Source organism: Pteronotus mesoamericanus, unplaced genomic scaffold (genome assembly GCF_021234165.1).
Source record: "Pteronotus mesoamericanus isolate MK-2021 breed Mesoamerican mustached bat unplaced genomic scaffold, CSHL_Meso_final contig_20, whole genome shotgun sequence".
NCBI lineage: Eukaryota > Metazoa > Chordata > Mammalia > Chiroptera > Mormoopidae > Pteronotus > Pteronotus mesoamericanus.
Window position 1 is genome coordinate 78,491,833 of NW_026555085.1, and position 24,357 is coordinate 78,516,189.

At 35.4% G+C, this 24,357-nt stretch overlaps 1 pseudogene; it reads right to left on the reverse strand.

Moving 5' to 3' along the window:
* Positions 1-19,089: 19,089 nt before the first annotated feature.
* Positions 19,090-21,438, reverse strand: LOC129066923 (GTP-binding nuclear protein Ran-like; annotated as a pseudogene).
* Between the last annotated feature and the right edge of the window lie 2,919 nt (positions 21,439-24,357).

Genomic DNA, 24,357 nt, shown 5'->3' on the forward strand with positions numbered 1-24,357 from the left:
GGTTCCAACCCTGGGGGTGCTGAGAACACTCCTGCTCAGAGCCCTCCTCTCCCACAAGAACCAGCACTTCCCTTGCTCCCCAAAAGGCTACAAGCCAAAACCATGCCCAGAAGTTCCCCAATAGTCTCTGTTCTTAAGCCACCTGCACAAACGGACCTCCATCCCCTCTGGAAGGTGCTCTTGTGGGTTTCAGAGTCGTCATCCTCTCGCAGCAGCTCTCTCCTTCAGGATCTGGGGTGCAGTGTTCTCACCCTCCCTGCAGTGTTTCAGGAAAGCATGTGCTGTGTTACACTGGGTCATGGTGGGGTCCAGCATGGCACAGTCCCAAAAGAGTGACTTTTCTGTACATCCTTCAGAGAAGCTGAAATCTATAACTCAGCATTTTCAGTCACAGGTCAGCTCTAAGCATCTCCCACAAGTCCATGCTTTTTTTAGACAGGTCCTCACAACTCCATCATCTCTGCCACAGTCTTCTCTAGTCTGACCTTCTCCCCCTCTAGACCTCATGGTGCACTCTTGTCTTTCTCTCACTCACTCCAGGGCTCTTCTCTTTGTGGTGGGCTCTTCCCTACACCCTTTCACCCTCCCTTAATTTAAATGCTTTATCTGGAACTCATGTGACCTCATACCCGGTCCTTCCTGTGGTGTGTTAGTGTCCGCCATTTTTTTTTGCCAGTTCCCCAGTATCTTTTACTTTCTTTTGGCTGCCTTCTTTAGTTAGGACAAGAGTTCCCAGTGACACAGGAGCATCAAAGTGGGCATCCACCTCCCCTGGCTATGTCAGGAGTCTCTATAAGCTCTTAAAGTCAGGTATACCTTTCACCCTTGGGGGGCAGCCCCCTTCCCTTCAGGAAAGGCATGGCTATTAACTTGCCATTGTTATGCAAAGTATCTTAAACACCATATCATCCACTTTCCCCTGCCCCCAATCAAAGGTTTTAGGGGATGCACTCTGAGATTTTCAGGGACCCCCACTCTATACCCCAATACATAAATATACTTTGTTCAAAGCAGTGTTTTATATAATTTAGCATGTGTGATCTAACTAATTTACAGTTATAAATTAGATAACAGATGTTTACTAGGAACCATTTATGTGAAACAAACAAAAAAAAAAGGCTATTTTTCTTGGTAAAGGTGAAGGGTAAAACCAGAAGATATAAGAGAAAAATAAAAGGAAAGTCCACTTTGAACAAAATTCATGGATTTCAGTAAGACTTGGAGATTTTAAATGACTAGCAGAAATTCTTTACAGGTAGAACTGGCACTTAAGATCTCAGGTGTGAAGGTCTCACCAAGCAAAAGCTTCTCTTTTTGTGGATTCATTAGAACAAAGCAAGAAAACGAATCTGTATCTTAAAAACTAAATGTGTTGTATTGGTGATGGATGATATGTAAGCAATCACTGTTAAAAGCTGAAGTTCTGTCATCCATTTAAGTTCTACGTCTCCTATTAAATTGGCAATTTCATCAGCATATTCACTTCCCTTCTCATTCCTTATTTCCCCCATCATTCTGCAGTCTTCTCAGTCAAATGTACAACAGAGCTGTCCTCAGAAAAAACTTTGCCTAGGCAACTCCTATGTCACTTTGGCACCTGAAACACAAAGGAGAGCATTAAATGTCTAGTTTTGCTTAGCTCTGTGCTGGTGACAAGCCAGCTCCAGTCAAGGGCTTTAGTAAATAAAGGCAATAAAACACAATGGGAAAGAACTTCAGGATTTTTCTCCATACAGTATTTTTTTTTCCTCCAGGAAGAATTTCCCTTCACATATAAGGTTTCCCTTTCCCAGTATGTCTTTTTTTTTTTTTTTTGACCAAAGCCTCCTCCTGTTGAATGACAATGGGTTCAAATGATGGAGTAAGTTACTTTTGACCTCTCATTTCATTTCATCTTGTCACAAATGACAGGTGTTTCAGCTGAACTGTATCCCTTTTTCTTGCAGGACTGGTGACCTTGAGCTTGTTGAAGGTGAGTTTATTTTATGCAAAATCTAGTAAAGAAGTAAATGATTATCTCAAGAGTTTCTTACTAAATACTTCACACGTGTCTAATGTTGTAGTTTAAGTATAATTTGTCATCTTCAATGCAATGCAAAGTTAATGTTTAGGCTTTATTTTTCCCTTGGCTGGTTTTCACTTTGCTCATTCAAGCAAATCTTGTGCCTTTTCTCCTTTATTCTTTTTTGATATGTTCACTTACTATGAGTGAAAGAGAGCTTATGTAGAAGGAACTGTGGTGTCATTGGAAAGACTTTCTTAAGTAATTTTAATAATATCTTAAATAATAGTGATTTATGTGTCTACCGACAATTAAGATAAATAAATTAGGTATTTTGACTCGTTTTATAATGCATGCTATTGAATTTTCCCCCACCACAGTTTGGGCAGTTTGGGAGCTTTGTTGTTTCACATGAATTTGGTTTCTAAAGGCCAACACTAGGGGTCGCCCTTCCTTATTTTAAAGTTTTAACCATCACCCGGAACCCAATGACTGACGGCCCATCAATCTCAGAAGTAAGCAATTTTGCAAAGGGACAAGTGCTAGCATTTCTGCTTTTTGTCTTTGCCATGTTGTAACAGGTTTATGAGTGAGGGAGTGCAATTGAGCTTTTTTGGGCAAAAGATATTTTGAGAATAAAAATTAACTTGGTTTGAAGCAAGACTCTTTCGACAATAAGCATTTTAGGGTATAATATATAGGAAAATACTTGAGACCCTTAAGTTTAAAAATGAGCTTTTCATATGATAATTTACTTATAAATGTGATAATGACTTTGCATAATAAAATAGTACAAATAGCTTTATAACATGAAATGGGAGGAGTTAGGTAATTAATGCTTCTGCATATCCTAATTATAGGTTTATAAGACTTATCTGAAATGAAATTATAAATAAAAGCATATGCTGAGCTATATAATGTTGTTTGCTCACGTTTTCTTTGGGGTGTGTGCAGGTGTGTGTGTCTGATAAAATAATATTTTCATTTAAAATAATGCAAAGAATTTGCCTCTGACTTGTGCAGCTCAGTTGTGTGGGCAAAGTGAAAGGCTGCAGGTTTGATTCCTGGTTAAGGCACATGAGTGAGTCAGGGCATGTGCCTGGGCTGTGGCTCAGTCCCTGGTCAGGGTGTGTATGAGAGGCAACCGGTCTATGTTTTTCTTTCACACTGATGTTTCTCTGCCTCTCTTTCTGCCTCCCTTCCCCTCTCTCAAAAATTAAATAAATAAAATCTTTAGAAAAACAATTTGTAGGGTAGCAATCACTAGTTCCTTGATTTGCCGCACAGTTCAATTTTGAAGATAGGTCTTATAGTTTTAATTGGAAGCTTGTATCTCTTGGTCACTATCTATTCTCAGTTGGAACATTTTAAACATAATGTGGACCTAAAAAAGATGACTTAGAATCCCAGAGAGAGCTCCTTCTTTCAATGATTCTTATCAATAGAGTTACATTATTTTTTTTTCCTTTTACAAACTCTTAGGTCTGCCTCTTCCCTTATACTTTTTTTCTGGTTTTCAATGGATTTCCATTGATCTTTCATTTTAGATATCTGGATAATGAAGACAATACTTTCAGTTATCGAATGCTTATTCTATGCTTGGCATTAAGTCTTCACATCATCTTCATTTACTGATATACAGTGATGGCCAGCTGACCATCACTGTATATCAGTTACACGTGTAAGAATACATATTTAAACATTAGGTGTTTACAGTGGCTTAATTGTAAGGTAGACAAAGAAGGCAGGCACAGTGGCTTAAGTGAGTGCCACAGGTAGTATCCGAACTGAGGCTGCCTGACTGAATGCAGGATGCACAGTGTAGGCTATGTGGAGGTTGCCAGCTGACCATCACTGTGTATCAGTTACATGTGTAAGAACACATATTTAAACATTAGGTGGCATGTGTATCATTTTCTGTAGTTCTCTGAAGATAGTGATACATTGATTCTAATACTGGCTTTTTGGACACTGTAGTGAATTGGCAGCTATTTGAGTACAGTGAGGCTCACACAGCACCCCAAATTGTTGCCACTAAGTGAGCCACATCAACTTGGAGGGAAGAATTTTATTTAAGTGGGGAGCAAGGCGGCAGTCTCCATGGCAATACCCAGGTGAAACGCTCCTGTCCCTTGTTCACAGTGATGTTCCAGTGTGCTGAACAGGAAGACAGGAAGTGCCTAAATGGGAGTTCAATTACATTTAATTAGTTCTTCAGCTAATTTTTTTCCTGTATTTAGGCTCCCCCACATTGAGAAAAAGAACAAATTTCTCTTTCTTCTATGTTCTTGTAACAAATTATATATATATTTTACTGTAATTTTCTCATTACCTCATAACTTTATTTTTAGTTTCCTGTTTCCACACCTAATCTACAAGCTCACTGAAAGTGAGATGATGTCATATTCTTTGTAGCATGCCCAACATGTATCACAACGTCAGTCATATGAGAACCTGAAAAAATGGTTGTGAAGAAAGGAGCTCTCAATTTTTAAAGTATTGTATTTTGCTGTGTATGACGTGCACATTTTTTGCCCAAATTTTTGAGGGAAAAATAAGGATGTGCATTATACATGCACATAATGGTTACATATCATGGGTATAATGGGTGTAGTAATAACAGGTATAGTGATCCCGTGTAAAATGCACACAAAAGTATGGGTATACATTATACACAGCAAAATATGGTGCTCATTTGCAATATGAAACTAAAATATTGCTCAACACTAGTTAAGATGGAGATGGAGGCTGAGGTATGCAAGGATCGTTGGCTAGAAGTTGCAGCAGGTAATGGGTGGTTAGAAGAGAGAAAGAGGGAGAGAGCAAGCCCGAACTGAGTTTCCAGAAAAGGAAGGGGTTTGCCATATTCATGGACCAAGGTAGCTGTACTGTGTCAGTTCTACATGGCAGACAGGATGTTGTACTTGTAAGGCTAAAAGAATATTTTGCGAAATTTAGTTTGATATAGGCAATTAAATTTTCCTCACTTCCTTTTCAGAGTTGACTGAAACTCAATTTGGGGGCTGAGGAAACACTGTCTGTGCAATCTAGAAGCCCCCTGAAGCACCTCTGTCATGGCACTCATATGTTTCTTTTAGTTTAGACCTCTTGCTAAGACTGCCAAGGCCATGGAGAGCAATCACACGCCCACCTCTACTTTGGCTTTACTATGCTCTCAGCCTGTCAACCCTAACCCATCACTCTCTCCTTTTCTCTGAGTAAATCCTTCTCCTTGCCTCGAGCAACGTTGGCAATAGCTGGTGGAGAGAAAGGGAGAGATGATCAGGAAAGTCTTTATTTGACTAAGGCTTTCCTGTACTGGCACTGAGCTTCCTAGGACTCGAAGACATTGTTGCAAACCATCTTTTCTTATAAGGCACTTTTGTGGGTTCCTCACAGACTCCCCTCCTTCTACCTTACATTACTGAGGGTTTCACACCTGTAGTTTTCTTGTGAGGGAGAATTCTTTTCTCACTCTCATATTCAGATGGACATCACTCTTCTTGAGTGATTTCTTCAAAGGCCCGCCCTTTGGTTTTGACATGAAAACAAAAGAACCCCTAATTCCCTTTCCCTTGGTTAGAGGAGGAACACAGCACTCCAATTCGGGAAAGACTTTCTACTAAATTACTCTAACACTTTAATACACCCAGTGCAAGTGGGAATCGAAGGCCCACAAGACCAGTGCCTCTCACCATTTTCTGCAAATCTTATCGATGGTCCTGCACCTGACTTTGGTATGTGGTGTTAGAGCTTTGGTGGAAAATTGAGATTAAAACTGTTCTCTGTTAATCAAGTATGACTTGTGCCACTCTGTTGTTAAAAAAAATAAACAAAACTAAAATTAAAGCTCTACATGGTTAAAATATTTGCCCAATGTCACCTCTCCAGGAAATGGCAGAATCTACTTTTTTGTTATTGTGGTAATAGATTCTTAACATAACATTTACCATTTTAACCCTTTTTAAGCGTAAAATTCAGTGGCATCAAGTATATTCACATTGCTGTGCATTAAATATACTTTTAAACCAAGGCTTTTCTATTTCTAGGCTATGCACACGTTTCGTGGTTCGGGTAATTTTCATTCTAGTTGTGGCAGTCTGGGCTTCATGAGAGAGGTTCACCAAGCTCTTCAAATACCCTCTTCTTTCTCAAATCTTTCTTTTAAATCCACGTATCTCCTCTACGTCTAATAGATTTTCTTGTATAAATATCTTTTAAGTTGTACTCAAAATAAATGTTTAAAACTATCTTTTTTCAAAGACCAATTGTTCCCTTCCATCCAGTCTTTCTCAGTCCTGCTGGAGATTTCCTCATGCCTCTTTCAGCTCATAAGATAATGAAAAGGCAAATTTGACCTGTCTTTAAGAGTAAACCCAGGTACTATCTATTTATTAACTCCAATGCCTGAATACCATCCTACCTGAAAGTTTAACCCATTTTTTAATTAAAGCAGTGTAGGTACTGTTTTTATGTTTCCTGCTATAGGATGTACCTCATTAACTACTTTATACAATATTTATAAATAGAAAAGAAATCAACCATAAAGAAAAATAGATAAATTTACTACATACATTTGAAATGTTATTTCAAAAGAGTATACAAAAGGATAAAATCCAACTGACGAACTGGAGATACATATGTATATGCCAGGACTGGTTTGACACTCAGGGCTTTTGCTAGTTTACTAGTATTCCTTGATTTTGTTAGAGCCCAAGCTATTCCTCTCTCTTTGAAAAGCCACTTGTCCCCTCCTTTGACAGTGTGCTTCTCTTGGTGTTTTTGGTCTCTGAATCCCCTGGTCATAGGGGTGGGCTCTTGACCAAGGCTTGGCCAGTCAGAACATTTTCTTCTTAGCCACAAGAGGCTCTTGTGGGTTGTCCCATATGCAAAGGCAGAGAAATGTGAGTGCCTGTGTTATTTGTAAAGGGGGGCTGTGGAGCTGAGTGTGCGTTGAATGGCAGTGTAGTTCACAGAATCTTGTTCTTTACTTTGAGATTATTAATGGGAGGATAATGATTATCTGGAATGACCAATGACAATATTTTTCTTTCCTTCTTTTCATACTATAAAGGAAACTGAAGTAAAAGGGAATGACGACGTGAATGTGAAAGATTTGGAGACAAGAATACATTCAGCTCTGATGACATTGTTTGAATGCTAGAATTTAGTCATCCTTGAAATAAATTCTTTTAATGCCCTTAGAAGTTGTTCCCTTTATAGCACTTTCAGTTGTCTTTCTGTCATTAATAACCTGCAGGATCTTGAATAACAAAACTCTTATTATATTAATATTCCTTTCAATCAATAAGAAAGATATAAACAACTTGAAAAATGGGCAAAATTATGAAAAAAATTAGAAGTGTCAAAAAACATAAAAAATTAAGTCTTTATTTCATACTTGCCATAAAAACAAAAGATTGAGATAGAATAAGACTTAAGTGCAGGGAAAATGATGATGAAGAAAATATACACTTTTTTTTTCTACTCTTCAGGTAGCAAAGATCCTTCTTATCATGAAAGGATCATAGGAACCATAGGAATGGTCAAGTTTAACTACATGCAAATATAAACAAAACTAATCATAGACGGTGCTTTAGTATAAAAATTTTAATGCTTAGAGACATTGGTACACAATTTAAAGAAAAATAATAATTCAATAAAAGGGAGAAAAAGACAACAGACAATTACTAAAATAATATTAATGGTAATAAATAAATAAGGCTTAGCCTCAAGATAATTAGATAGAAAAGAAAATAGCCTTTTTTTAATTCTTCAGACTGATAATGATTAGAAGATACAATAATGTCTAGTATGACATCTGTAAACCAGGACATTTTAATATGCTATTAGTTGACAGGAGGGTAAATTGGTAAAAAAAAAAAAAAAGAAAGAAAAAAAGAAAGAAAAGAAAAAAAAGAAATTGAGGATTGGGCAAATATTTTCATGCATTCATTAAAAATATTTACGCATAATATTTAGGCATAATATTCATTGAGTGCCAACCAGATACCAAGTACTGTTCTAGTCACTGGGGTTAAAGCAGTGAGCATAGACAAAAATCTCTGATTTCACCAAATTTTATTCTTTCAAAATTAATGTGCAAATTCTTTGACCCCAATAATTACACTTATAGAAATTTATTTTAAAAAATGTTTGCACAAAGTGCACTGAGGTTTGTGTAAAATAATATTCATTATAGCACTGTTAGTCATGTGAAAAATTAGGAACAAGCTAAAATTTCATCATTATAGGGCTGGTTGAATAAGTTATGGTATTCATTGTGTAAAACTTTCCCATAGCTATTAAAAATAATGAGATAGGTTTAAGTCTTTGTGTTTAGGCATAAAATATATTTGTTTATGCATATATACACATCTGCATAGGAGAAATTCTGGAGGTGAAGTTATGACACACTTTCTTAGTACATTTAAAGTGGTGTGAATGTGTTTTAGAAGAGGTATATTTTGTTTGTATAATCAGAATTTTAAAAATGAAGTATTTAAAAAATGTACAACCTTATTAGTTATCGAGGAAACCCAAATTAAAATAACATGAGATACCATTGTTTTCTTTCAAATTAGTTTAAAAAAATAACAGTATTAACAAAAGTGTGGAGAGATTGACATTCTAGTACATGGATGTTCTATATACACCATCTTTTCTAGAAGGCAGGCAATGCTTAGGCAGAGTCAGCTGTCAGGCTACCTTGTGGTTTTAGGCAATACTGCCCCCTAGTGGTCATCATTCTCCGGTCATACATTGCAACTTCAAGGAACTAGGAAAAGGCTAGGAAGTAGCTCATAAATGCTCATCTACGAGTCTAGGTGTAGAGTCCATGTATGGGCACGCTTAACCATCCAATAAGACATCGGCTTCTCTACACCCAATCCTGCCTTTGTTGTCTAAAAAAAATGCCAGAGATATGAAATGAGAGAACTACCTTCAGGGATCCAATGCTGTGAAAGAGCTAGGTCCTGAGAAGGGGGAGCTTCCTTGCTGGCTAAATGAGAAAAAGAAGCAGTATTCAGAGGGCAAGCAGCAGGCAGGGCCTGGCTTGTTGTGGGCCTCTGAAAGACTGTGGAGGAAGAGTGGGAAGACCGTAAGGTTAGAAGGACCATCACCAGGGAGATTATAGCACTGTCCATATCTCCCTCTACACTACTAGCCCAGCAATGAAAGGAGAGGAAGACAGAAAACATACAAAACTCCCTCCTAATTTGTGTTATCACTCTACAGTAGACACATTGGCATTATAAGTAGGAGGCCAGTGGAAAAAAATCCAATTTTCAAAAACCGAAAAGTATATCCATTCACCTACCTAAAAACTCTACTTCCAGGAATTTGCCTTAAGAAAATGTACTTGGCATTCTCACATATTTATGCGCAAACATGGTTATTACAAATAGTAGAAATAATCTAAGGTCCAATAATAAGGGATTGCTGAAATATACTTATGAGGTTACCATGTGATTGAATACTGGGTAGCTTTAAGAATCATCCTGAAGAATACTTACTGTCAAGGGAGAATGTTTAAAATATATTTATTAAGTGAAAATATGAGGTTGCAAGACAATATATAACCAATTTTATAGGAAATCTAAAAAACATGTCTATAATCATATGATTGAAAGGGTATATGTACTAAATGTTAACAGTGGTTATCCTTGATAGATAGGATTATTTTATGATTGATATTTTTTACTTTCTATTTTTGTACATTTCCAAAATCTTAATTGAACATCTATGAGGTCTGTCTGGAAAAAGTCCCACCATTGTTAATATAATGAAAACAGTTTGTGCGACATCCATGTAACCTGGCAGCCAAGGAGAGTGGACTGGAATATGCATGTGAACAATGACAGCTTCACTGTACTAGTCAGTGGGGGTGGTAGATGCTGTTGGGTGAGTGTGTGTACTGTGTAGCCATCACATTCAAAATGACTGAGCGTATAGAGCAACGAATCTGCATCAAATTTTGCATTGATCTTATACATTTCTCCATGGGAACTATTTGGATGATTCAGAAGGTCACAGCTATGGGCAACTGGTGATTGGCAGGTTCATCAAACCAATGTGCCCTCTCATGCATCACATCTCATGCAGAGTTTTTGGCAAAACATCAAATCACCCAGGTGACTCAACCCTGCTAAGAGCCCGGAATTGGTGCCTTGCAAAGTTTGGCTTTTCCCAAAACTAAAATCACTTTTGAAAAGAAAGAGATTTCAGACTGTTGGTAAGGTTCAGAAAAATAGAACGGGACAGTTGATGGCCATTGGGAGAGCTGTGTGAGGTCCCAAGGTGGCTACTTTGAAGGGGACTGATGAGTCATCGTCCCATGTACAATGTTTCTTGTATCTTCTATCTTCTTCAATAAATGTCTCTATTTTTCATATTACATGGCTGGGTATCTTCTGGACAGACCTCATATTACTTTTATAATTAGAAATATTTAATCTAGGAAACTATACCCTATTGAATTGTAGGTGTAATTCAACTTCTTCCTTTAAGCAACTGTCCTCATAATAGTTTTTTATTGGCTTAATTTTAGAATCAGTGATTTTAAATAGCCTAATATGTATCTTTAAGATTGTTCTTTCATTATTTAATCACAAATATTATGATATGTATCATGTGATTTTTAAAAATTCAGTCTCTTTTTTAACTAAGAAACAGGCATGTGTAGGTTGGACAAGTATCTTCTTATGTAAAATAAAGCTAATGTTACTGTCTACCCATTGGCTATTTGAGTTGTAAATGAAATTGATTTATGGAAAGGCCTGGCTCATAGTAAATACTCTGCAATTATTACTTATTATCATTAGCAGCAGCAAGATGCAATAATTTAAGAGACATGATATTCTATATTCTACATGATCTTCTGGTATCATGTCTATTATATTATTGTCTCTTCTTTTGCTTTCAGCATTTAGCACTTAGTGGACCTCCAAGTGGTAGGGTAGATATGAATGAACATGTCCACCATTCAGCCATTATAATTCCCCAGCTTTCTGAGGAAAAAAATTTAAACCTTCAATGATTAAATAGATCAATCTGTGACCAAATGTATATGTATACAATGCAATTAAGTTCTGCATGGGTCTTCATTTGATTTTACCTTAATCGGTAGTTGAAGGAAAGTGCTACCACCGTGGCAAACTATTCTAAAATCTGTTGATTTTTGTTCTTTTATAAGCTTTCCTCTTGACATATCAAACTTTGCTCATTCATCAGCTGAGTTAACAAAGTGAAAGCAATTCTGAATGACTCTACATTCTACTCAGATTCACACATTGATGAACAAGCGAATTAAGGAAGAGATGAGCAAGTACAAAAGGCACAGATAACTGCTTCATATTCACAGTAAATGTTTTTCAAATCCATGCAATACCTAGAAAATTCAGAGGAAGGCTGAATTTCCACTGTTAATAATTTTATATTATTTCAATATTGCAATATTTCTAAATAAATACCATGGTAAAATTCCTATTAATTTCTTTATAACATCTAACTACACAGAAATTAGTGGAAAATAAAAAGAATATCTAATGACTTTTTTGTTTTGTTTTGTTTTGGATGAATAAATTGACATTTTGGTTTGAAGCATTATTTTGGCATTTATTTTCTACAATTTCTCCTCATCAATAAACATTATCTCAGTAGTACAAATGTGCAAAGTTAAATGGGTTTATTAAAGTGCAAAACCTATACCCCTATGTAATTACTAGTGTATTAAATAATAGGTAGAAAACTAATTCAATGGAATAAATTACTAATTCTGAATATTTTGTTATTGGAATGACCAACTTTTCAGGGTATAAATTATTAAAAGAAATCATTATTAAATGCCATTTGCTTTTATTGTTTATGGAGCCTGGATATAATAATAAATAATATTTAAAGTGGTAATAAAGAGCAAACTGAATTTAAATTTGTTTGTACTAAGAATTTAGGAGTTTTACTTCTCGTAATTTCTGATCTAGAAATAAGATTAAAAAGTACAGAGAAATCTAGTCCTGACTTGTGAATTTCAAGGTTGCTGGACTACGCAGTGTTAGCTCCTATTTCGAAGCCATGTATTAAAACTTGTTTACTGATTTATTAATTCACATTTAGGCTGCCAGCTGGAACTAATATAATTATCTCTCTAGAAACTTCACTTGGTTTAATTTATTTTAGATTTTCATTTACTAAATTATGCTGGGAATTTAAGAAAATAAAAAATCAACGAATTACTCTCAATCATGTTATACACGTTTGCTATTATGACGGAGGAACAAACTTTTTTCTCTCCCCTCAAGCTTCTTCTGGCTGGTCTAATAATCAAATAAACATGAGACAGAATAGAAAGAGAAAATAACCAAATTTAATACATACATTTTTATGGGAACCTGCATGCATGAGAGAGTCAGAGATCCCACATGTGTAAAAAGTTCAAGTACAGAAAGGGGGATGGAGGTATACAAAACCTGAGCTAGGGATAAGGTAATGCACTCTGGGCTTCAGAAGGTCACTACAGGAAGGGCACTTGTTCAATTATTAGTTTGCCTTGCCATATAGAGAGGTGAAAAGTCATTTCTGGTGGTAACTCCTATGCAGACTCCCAATTTTAGTTCTAGATAATTAAGGCAAGGGGTGAGAGGCAGAGGTTTCTCTTGAGACTAAAGCTAAAATTTCCTTTAGCTCAAACCAATCTGCGTATCTCAGAGGTATATCTTTGGGTGACTCCTTCTGCACCCCACACTCCCATTTCCAAAAGCATGGCCGGTAAAATGCCCCAAATAACCCTCCCAAACAAAAAAATCACAATGATTTTTAAAATATTTAAATATATTCAAACATATCGCTTTGCTGGCAAAAAGGAAAGGAATTTTAAAAGGACAAACTCAAAATGAAAGTAGAAACTTCTAGAGGTAAAGAAAAGACAAAATTTGTTTTCACTCTGAAGGATCTTAAACTTACCCTTGAAAGGGCACATACAACATAAGCAAAAGGCTATAAAACCTAGAATCCATGCAGAATGCAGAGTATTACAGGAGACATTTGCACAAAACTGAGACTCTACTGTGAGGATATAAAAGTAAAGAGAAAAGAAACCACAGTGCTGAAGGAAACAACAAGGCCATTTTCCTGTCTCAATTTTTGTTCTGGGAAGAAAGAGATATAATAATATAAAAGTTCATATCCAAAAAACAATCCTCAAGCAGATTAGAGGCCCAAATTCCTTATGTTAATCTAAAACATTCAAATGAAGAATATGGTTTAGAACTGCCTAGGGTCAGTAGTGCTTCTAGGTAATTTCCAAACACAAACATATTTCCTTTCTGGAGAAATACAACTTCAACCGGACCTTAAAGAATATCCTCATATCAAGTTCACAGAAATATGAGGGCAAAGTTTAAAAATCTCAATCTCTCTCTCTCTCTTTCTCTCTCTCTCTCTCACACACACACACATGCAGATTTAAAAGACCACAGGGGAGAGAGCCAGATAAAATAATAGACTTCACAATTAGATATTCAACACTCTACACTTTGTTAGGTATGCATCTTAAAATAGTAGGGATAACTAAAAAAGTATTTAGTGACAGAATATAATTTCTAACAGTCAGAAGGGAAAAATGTAATAAAGAAAACCAAACTCTAATCTCAAAGAATACAAAAAATTAGTAAAACAGAAAAGAAATAGGAAAAATATTCAGGTCAATAGGAAGCACATAAAAGGATGGTGAGTAAATCCAAATCCAGTAACAATCACAATAAATATAAATGGGATAAACTCTAAGGATATATTTTCCAAACTAACAGGAGAATGCAATGAGAAAAATAAGATTCTAACCCAAAAGAGGGCTAGAAATTCATTTAAAAAAACATTCAGAAAAAATAAACAAGATGACAAAAGAAAATACATAAGGCTATGATACAAGTAAACTCAAACACAGCCCTAATCACAATAAATATAAATGACTGAACTAAAATTATAGCTAGCACAAATATGATCAAATTAGAGTAAAAATCAAAATATCTGTGAAAACACCATATTATAAAGACACACAATTTAAAAATTGAGGAAAAGATAACCCCCGTCTAAAAAACTAAACCAAAAAAAGCTATGCTGTTACTGGACCATATAGACATTTTAGGCAAAAAGCATTATTATATGAAAAAGGTGCTAAATTTACTATAAAGATGAAAGCATTAAAATGATAAATGAGTACGTCCAGTACATACTAGAAGATTTACAAACGTATTTCTCCGGGAATTGATAGTTCAGGGAAATAAAATAAATATTAAAGATACAGCACATTAACACATCAGATGTAATAAACAGAGAATGATCTTCCCAAGGTATTCTTAGAGACAAACAGTTGGGCAAACTCAGTGTTGGATAGTCTGTCATTCCCAATTGATCTGTATTACCTCTACTATATTTCTTTTTCATGTGTGAAGATCTGTCTCTATTTGTTTTGAGATAATATTGACATAATTACGATAGCTTTCTAGTAAAAACGATGGTAGGGAATGCTTTGCTTTCCTTCTTTAAAACTTTATTTTTTATTGGTAAAATCATTCATTTCCTATATTAATTTTAGAAACATAAAATCAAATTCCATGGTATTCTGTCAGGATTTTGTTTGGAATTGCATGGAGACTATAAATTAATTTTTATTGTTTTTGGAACGTGAATCTCATTTTATATTATATTTTATAATGGAAGATCATGGGCATTATTTTTTTGCAACATATTATTATTTCTAACAATATGACTTTAGGCTGTCTTTGTTTTTTTTCCTAATTAAACAAGCATGTTCTCAGAAAATGTGGCATATGGCCAGTTTTATTTTCTCCATTTATGTCCTTGTAACTCTCTAATTTTCTTATCTTTTTGAAATGGTCAAAGCCACCAATATAAAGTTCACTGGAATATTGATAGAAGACATACTTGTTCTCTTTCTGACTTCAGTGCCAATATCTACTGTGTTTCCTATGAATTTTTGTAAGATGTTCTTTTCTACGATGTGATAATTCTATTTTCTTATTTTTAAAAAAGTAAATGTTGAATTTGGTCAAGTGTATTTTTCTATTGGGTTGGCCAAACTGTGCATTGCTTTTTAAGTAAAAATAGAAAATATATTTTTCATTTTCACCAATAACTTTATTGAACAACATAGGCACTATTTTGTTCCACTACCTTCTGCTGTCTTTCAGGACACTGCATAATTCTGTCTTCCCAAAACTTTTTATCTTTTTTAAGCAAATAATTGTTCCAGGTGACTTTTGCAGGCTTTGAGAGAATTGAAAATTTTTTTTCCATTAAGAGAATTTTGTAAAGACTGAAATAAACAGAAATCCAAAGGTACAGAAATCCAAAGGTCTGGTGAATATGGTGTATGAATCAGAAGTTCCCAGCCAAGCTGTAACACAGTTTTTGCTAGGTCATCAAAGAAACATGCGGCCTTGTGTTATCCTGATGGAAGATTATCAGTTTTCTGTTGACTAATTTTGGATGCTTTTCCTTGAGTACTGTTTTCAGTTGATCTAGTTGGGAGCAGTACTTGTTGGAATTAATTGTTTGGTTTTCCAGAAGAAGCTCATAATAAAGGAAGGACTCCCTTCCAATCCCACCATGTATACAACGTCACCTTCCTTGGATGAAGGCCTTTGGTATGGTTGGTGGTGGTTCATTTTGCTCGCCCCACAATCTCTTCCATTCCACATTATTATAAAGTATCCACATTTCACTGCTGTCACAATTTGTTTTTAAAACAGGAACATTTTTGTTGTTTAGATAAGTAGAGTCGCATGTAGAAATATGGTCAAGAAGGTTTTTTTTGCTTAACTTATGTGGAGCCCAAACATCAAAGTGATTAACATAACCAACCTGGTGCAAATGATTTTCAGCACTTGATTTGGATATTTCGAGTATGTTGGCAATTGCCCACATGGTGTAACATTGATTGTTCTCAGTTAATGTCTTCATTTGATCGCTATCAACTTTAACTGGTCTACCCAACTGTGGAGCATTGTCCAGTGAGAAATCACTAGCTTGAAACTTCAAAAACCACTTTTGACATGTTTGATCAGTCTCAGAACAGTGTGAAAATCTTTTGCATTTCTATCTTTCTTGAAATAATAAAGAATAATATGCTGAAAACATTGCTTTTTTCCTTTCATCTTCAATATTAAAATAGATACACAAAAATTTACCAGTTTTGATAGTTTTTTAAAAATGCACTCTGGTATGACAGCTGTCAAAATGCAATCTAACAAAATTGTTTCAAATGAAGTTAAAGACAACTCAGCACTACTAGAGCCATCTTACAGAAAAAAAAAAAACAAATGAAATTTTCGATCAACCCAATATCTATTGAGGTTGTTACATGGGTTTATTCTTAATTTGAGACAATGCTACCTTACATTAATATTCAATTATCCTTATGGTAAAATCAAACTACACATGTGTGTATGTATGTGTGAATGTTTAAGGCACTACTGATTATGACTTGCTGATATTAAAATTTTTGTGGATATGCTCATAAAGAATATTAATTTTTAATATTATTTTTCCTTTTTCCTTCTGGTCCTTATACTGTCTTGACATCAAGAATACATTAGGCACATAAAATTAGTTGGGGAATATTCTATCTTGGGAACATTTTTGATATCATTCCTTGAATATTTTATGAAAACACCTCTTTGGATGAAAATTAAGTAAATAAATATGTAGGTAGACATATTTATTGCACACACATATATTTATAATAAGTAAATAAATATGTGTGTACATATTATATACATATATTTACAAAATTAAGTTCTACACTTTTTACTAGTTTATTCAGTTTTTCTAATTATGAATTATGTAAAAAACAGTGCATATGTGCACAGATAAAATATAAAAATTCTATTTTATTTTTATTTTTAAAAGATTTTGTTAATTTAGTTTTAGGTAGAGGGGAAGGGAAGGAGGAAGACAAGGAAGAAAAACATCAATATGTGGTTGTCTTTCACATGCCCCCTTCTGGGGACCTGGCCTGCAACCCAGGCATGTGCCCTGACTGGAATTTGAACCAGGGACCCTTTGGTTTGCAGGCTGGCACTCAATCCACTGAGCCACACCAACCAGGGCTAGTAATTCTATTTTAGAGGGAGAACAGCAGAATTAGTTTGAGGAAAAGTAATTGGCTTCCTGATTTCCCGTAATAAAGAACTTACTAGATTTGCTAATGCGCAATGCCTGAAACTTCCTTGTTTTCTTATTTTAACTAAGATTTTAATTTCCCTCTTTAAAACACAAAACTATTATTTTAAAGTATAGTTAATTAAATTTAGTAGAGAATTTTTTACTAATTCCAATAATCATCTTTCTTTTTTTCTATTTTCCCTACCTTAACTCCTTGTTCACTTTTTTTGATAAAAAGCATGGTTCTGTTTTCTTTTAGAGACTAGCTAGTGGGTAAATGATCTTAGATATTGTGTGTCTGAAAACATTTTTATTTTGCTTACATTGTTGAATAATAAGTATAAATTTTGTGTTGACAATTTCCTTTTTATTCTTCCATTATTGGATATAATTTTGAAATATACTGTTGCAGATAAAAAGTATGTCTTCTATCTGACTGTCATTTGTAATTTGTCTTTTTTGCTCTTGTAGCTTTCAAAAGTGTCACTTTTGTGCCAGATGCTGTATAGTATCAGTACACTGTGTCTGTGTATGGATGTTACCAACAAGTCAGAGTGTATTTCAGATCAGAGGGCTCATGATTTTCTTCAGTTCTGGAAAATTTCAAGCGGTTATCTTTTCAAATGTTACATCTCTCTCTGTCAGCCTCCCCTATTAGATGAGTGTTTTAGCTTTTCAGTCCACCCTGTGTATTCCTTCACTGCTTTGTGACGCCTGCTTTTCCTCTGAATTGTGTTCTGAATGAGTTCTCCCTTATGCTCATCTTTCTAGCTCTTCTGTATTTTTCAATTTCTTTGTTAATCACATATCTTGCATTTCATTTTAATAGCATTGATTTTCATTTTTAGTATATTTAAATGATTTTTTAAATATTATCAATTTATTTCTCAAGAATTTTTAATTTATTTTTAATTTCTTAAGTTTAAAGGGAACTATGGCTCCTTTTTCCCTTGAAAATCTTCAACATATTTAAAATATGTACCCAGTTTTTAAAAATAAACTCAAATTAATTGAAATGAATTTACATTCTAATTATTGATTTTCTTGACTTTCTTTTAACATTATATATCTTTATGTGTTTTAGAACTTCCCTCCTCTCTCTCCTCCCTCCCCACTTCTTCTCTAACTCTCACTCTCTCTGCCAATTTGCCACATTCTGCTACACTTCCCTGCTGACCCTCTGATCTTGTGTTTCACAACCAGGTCATGTAATGACAATAGTAATTCCTAGCCAGTGGTGACATTGGAAATATCAGATCCTTCACAGAAACAGTGAATAGTTTGGTTCAGCCTCCTGTCACAGGTTATATATCTTTTTGTTTATTTTCTAGTTGCAAAACATCAGACTCTCATACTATTTTCCATTTACATCCCATTTCTGGTCAATGTAGGTATTTATTTTGAGTTGAATGTGGCTAGGTTATCTTGATTTCTTTATACTTTATTTGTATTTATGAAGGATCAGGGGAGTTTATTAAAGGAAGTGCTCATTGCACAACTTTGACCTGGGTGTCTGTTTATTAGTCTTAATGTTCATTGGTCTTCTTCTTTTTTAGATATTTGAAATACAACTTTATTCTGATTCTAAATTAATGAAAATGGGAATGATAGTAACAAACAATGTTTCACCACTGAATACTGTGATGTGGCTGCAGTCTTATATTTGAAATTCAGTAAGAAAACAATCGCATTCCAAAAGAGCTAAATATGCAGGGTCCAAAATTAAGGTATTTTTTTAAGTGTCACATTCACTCTGAAGCCCATTCCTCTCCTTAAGCATCTCAAAGGTCAAACACATGTTTTGCTTAGCTATGTAATAAAGTGGTAAAATGCTGCACCATTAACATCATGAGACAGTTGCCTATAAAACTCGATTTCTGATGCTGGGCCCCAGCTTCCCTTTCTCACAGGTCATCGTCGTCATCCAGGAGAGTGGTGGTCTGAGCAACCTCTAGATCACGCTCATATTTCCTGTAAGAGCTGGGTCCGTGACAACCCCAGGTGGGGTAAGAGCAGCCATGGCAACAAACTCTAAGTTAGGGTCTCCAATTAGTTTTTTAGCAAGCCAGGAAGGGCTCATCAAAATTGTAGTTACTTCGGGCAGAAATATCACAGTATTGAAGATTTCTTCCTTCAGTGAAAGACAATGATTTTGCCTTAACTTTCCTATCTTAATAGCCACTCTGCTGCCACACAGCATGGTGGGGATGTTTTCACACACTCATTCTAGATCTTTATGCCAGTTAGGCACGTTCTTGCAACTCTAGAAGTTACTGGGCTTGAATGTAATAGTCATCTCTCAGTTCACCAAATTTCTCCGTATCTCAGACATTAAACTTGAAGAGTCCTCTATTGGTAGCTACATATTTCTTTTCAAATTCATGTCAGTTAACATTTCATAAATGTAGTTTATTCCCACCATCATCAATGAACCCAAGTCTGAACTGAAGTTGGGGTTCTCTTTGGGCAGCATCCATGGGTCTATCTTAATATTCACTCTAATTACGCTTTCTTGCCCTAACCTATATATTGTTTTCTTGGTATTATGGTAATTTTTGAAAATTCTTTCAAAATGTCCTTTATGACTTTTCAAAGGCCTGTTGAAAGTCTTGCAGCAGGTCTTTAAAGTTCCTTTTTAATTTGTTCAGTATCTAGCCATTGAATTGTAACCCTTTGCCACTCTCCTGGGAGCGGTTCTCCTACCACTGAAGCCACTGTTGTACCACTTCTTGGTTCTCCACACTTTGTTCTGTGCCATATTCTACTCTTATCTTACATTCTTCCTTGATGATGTGAATCTTCTCTGAAATGCAGCATCTTTTTATTTTTAACCACAAAACTGTAGATCCCATTTTAAGGACTCTCCATTCCAGACACCCTGCAACAGGATTCTTGATTTCAGAAAACACAGGAAATGTGTTCTTGCTAAGTATGACAAGATTTCATCTCAGTTTTTCAAACTTTGGCAAATGCTGTTGGTGCCTTATCCATTTCTCTTGGTATTCACTCAAAATGCTGAAGTTTGCTTTTTGTAAACACACATGACTTGCCCTTCTAGGCATTTTATGGCTGCAGTAATTGATTAACTCCAAATTCAATACAAACCAAAAGTGCTGGACTGTTAAGGCCTCTAGAAGCAATCCACAGAAATATTGGATAAAATGTAGTATGTAACTATCACAGGTTCCTGTTCCTGGATAACTCTGAAGCATATCTTACAGCTTCTCCCTTAGTTTCTCAGGGACATTTAGTTTCAGATGCCCTCAGTGATGACTTACTTGTATTGCATCTTCTATTTATTTTCTTCTCTTCACTCTTCAGTAGGCATTTACTTGGGTTATTTCTCAACCCACATTACTTATATTTTCATTCTTTTTGGGTGCGTTTATTTCTGGTGGATTTCAAACTCAGATACCATCTTGTTTATGTGCTTTATTTACCTAGTGTTCATCCATTCCTATTTGATTTCACAACAGATATTGACACCACATTTATCTATCTCTTCTGAATGTTTTAGTTTGCTTTTTATACACATCTTCTCTTTCTATGTGCTGAACTACTCATCTACACCTTAAGAGTAGTCTTATTTTTACAAGAGATGCAAGATTCTAGCAGTGCCATTTATCAAAATTCTCCCTTATCTCTTCTTAGGGCCTGACAAAAATCTCTTTTGGATCAAACTTTAGTCAAGCTCCTCTGAATCCTTGTCTCACTCATACCTTAATTTTGGTTTTTCATGTTCTTTTCTGAATTGCCCAAATTTTGCAAGAATCCTGCTAAGTCGGTTTAGCCAGAATCCCCTACTCTCAGTATCTTATTGTCCTTGTTATCTGGTCTGGTTCTTCATCTTCCACCATCTCCCAGATGTTTTCTGTGACACTGAGTGTGGTCATCCTAGCCTTCCTTCATCACAGATACTTGGGTAGGTCAGTTTAGCTAGAAGTCTTCCTAATGTAGCCTTTGTATTTCCTCTTAGTAATAGTTTTTACCCACTGATCATCCCTCATTCCCCACCCCCAGCTCCTTGGCTATAAATGTTATACTTGGAATTGAGTCCACTTCTCTGCAGAGGTCTCTTTTCCTCTATTTGAGTAGTTCTGAATAAGATATTTTTACCCCTTTAACTACTATCTAGGTTTGGTATTCTTTAACAGATTACCTCTCTCTTTTTTTCTTCTTCTCTTTTTTTAAACATTATAAACTGCTGAGGAAAAAAAACAACCTAGACTCACAGTGTAGTCCTTATAACCCATGGTGCATTTTGGAACAGGCATACACAAACCTTTAATTTTTCTTCCAACACAGACTCTATGAGTTCATTTTGTACTAGCCAAAGTGTAATTGCATGGTGTGTTTAGGGGACAGAAAACTAAACCTGTTTGCTTGACTTCAAAGTGGTGGATTGTATGGTTGAAAATTAAATTTATAGGGGTCAGAAGCAGTGGTGTCTTATATTACTTCTTCCTCCTCCACCTCTTTTTGTATAGTGATAAAGTAGTTATCTGATGTATAAAATGATAAATGTTTATAAATACAATATGGATACATAACCAACTTCTATGATACTACAACTGGCAGAAACTTTCTAGTTTCTTCTTTTTTTTAGTGTTTTAATTTTTGTTTATTATTAAACATATGCAATAAATAATTGCCAGTTCCATAAAGGAAAGTGTAATCTACACAAAGAAAGAGCAGTTGTTTGCCTAGAGCAGAAGATGGAAAGGAGAGATTGACTGACATGGGGTGAAGTATACATTTTGGAAGTGATGGAAATTCTGCATTTTGATTTTATTTGTGGTAACATGTATATATTTCTCAAATCTCAACAAACTATACACATAAAATGAGTACATTCTATTGTTTGCTACCTATATTTTAATCAAGCTGATTTAAAGAAGAAATAATTACCTAGGGTACTTTTTATTGTTGTGCTTAGTTTCTCCTTTTTTGATCTCCATTATTTCCATTTTTTCAGCAGGGAAGTCACATTGATTTTTTTTTTCCCATAGAAACAAGACTAAAAACTGTCAAAAAATTTTAGACAAGGAAGTTTAATTTTAATAACCAGCTAGTGAATAGATACTATTCAGAAGCAAAGGCACCACCAAGGAAATTCTAGAGCGCTTAAACCTAATTTATTTTTAATCTCTCAATAGGCAAATATTGATACTGAATACTAAAATCTATAAAGTGAAAGAGAATGCTTTTCATGGCTTTTGAACAAAGCTACTACAATCACTTTGCCAGTTGTTTCTTTTTATCTGTTTGAATTGGCTTATTGTTTTAGGCTTTGTCCCTCACTCAGAAACAATTTAATCAGAAAAGAAGCTTTTGTTTGTATATTCTGCTAAAAAATCTGAAGCATGTTTCCTTGGAAACTTTGATTGTTTGGAACAGTTATTTACATAAATAATGTTTTCATCAGAGCTAATGTTTCCAAAGGAAAGGGAATATTAATAGTTGACCACGCATAACACATGAATAAAAACTAAAATATGTTTATGCTGAGACTCATTATGATTGGCAGGACTTGGTTACCTTCCTCAACAACATGAAATAATTACAGACACACACAAACATGCCAAAGTACGCATTAAGTTACATGTTCTATACATTATATAAAAATATCCCTCTTACTCAACTTAAGTCTTGCAGGTGAAAAGTTAACTGAAATAGCTGTTTGAAGTAGAATATGAGAAAAAATATTTCAACATTTTACTTTAAATTGAAACAAGTGATTTGTATTTATTTGTTGATGGAAGTTCAAGACCTTTGCTTTGATGGGTCAGCTGAGAGAAATTGTCCTTTTTCTTCTTTTTTTAAGATTTAATTTCTTTTTAGAGAGAAGAAGAAGGGAAAAAGAGAATGAGATAAAGATCAATTGGTTGCCTCTCGTGCACACACCCCAGCCAAGGACCGAACCCCCCAGTCCAGGAATATGCCCTGACTGGGAATCAAACTGGGCGACCTCTTGCTTTGTGGAATGATGCCCAACCAAGTGAGCCACACCAGTCAGGGCTGTACTGCTTCTTTCTAATTTTCTCTTTCTTTTTTAAAGACGTTATTTATTTTATTTTTAGACAGAGAGGAAGGGAAGGAGAAAGGGAGGTAGGGAAACACCAATGTGTGGTTGCCTCTCGCATGCTCCTTCCAGGGGACCTGGCCTACAACCCAGGTACGTGCCCTGACTGGGAATCAAACAGGCAACCCTTTGGTTCACAGGACAGCGCTCAATCCACTGAGCCACACCAGCCAAGGCTGTATTTTTTCTTACTAATATAATCACATATGTAATGTAGTCCGTGATTTCCAATTTTGATTTCCTTAAACTTAGAAGGAGAGGCTGTGTATTTACAAAAAAAAAAAAAAAAGAAAAGGAAAGAAAAAAAGAGTGCAAATGCCTTGCAGGTTTTTTCCCAGCCTTCTATCAACTTTTTAGTTTTCTTATCTTTACTTTTTTTCAACAGAGACTATGTTAGTGACTCACAATTACTGAATCTTTCAAAGCGTTTAACTTAAAACACATAGCAAACCCATCATCAATCACATGTCATCGATTTGCATATAATTTATTCACTTAAGTGATTGTAGCAGCAAGTCCAACTGGAAGAAACAAGGAATTCAGCTGAATATTGGTGAGCACACAGCTCTGCTGGTGGGGCCTATGCACTCAGACTTACCTGAGCGCTGCAGGGGAGACACTTTCATCCCTCAGGCTCCGAGACTGGGCCTAAAATTAAGCTGACATGAGACAGGTTAACAGGAAAAAAACACGCATTTAAAAAAATATTTTTACATGCACATGGGAGCTTTCAAAAGGAAAATAAAGGCTTCCCCAAGACGTTAGGCCCAGAAGTTCACATATCTTTTCAAACAAAGAAAAATAAATCGTGAGGATGTGACCGAGACAGTGAGCCTTGGGCTGGGGCAAGGGCTGCAGTGCTACTGTGACTAGGAAATACATGGAAGAAATTAATGGAAAAAGTTTTCGTTTTTGTTTTCCAGTGCGTTTGCTTATACAGGTCTATTTTGGTGTCTGGTGATAAGAATGCTCTTTTCTTCTTGGTAGAGGGAGGATTCCTTTGTCACGGGGAACTTTGTGACCTGCTTTTAGGTAGAAAAGGGCAGGAGTGGTCAGAGAGCCTTTCCTGCAGCTTCTATTTCTCAATTGC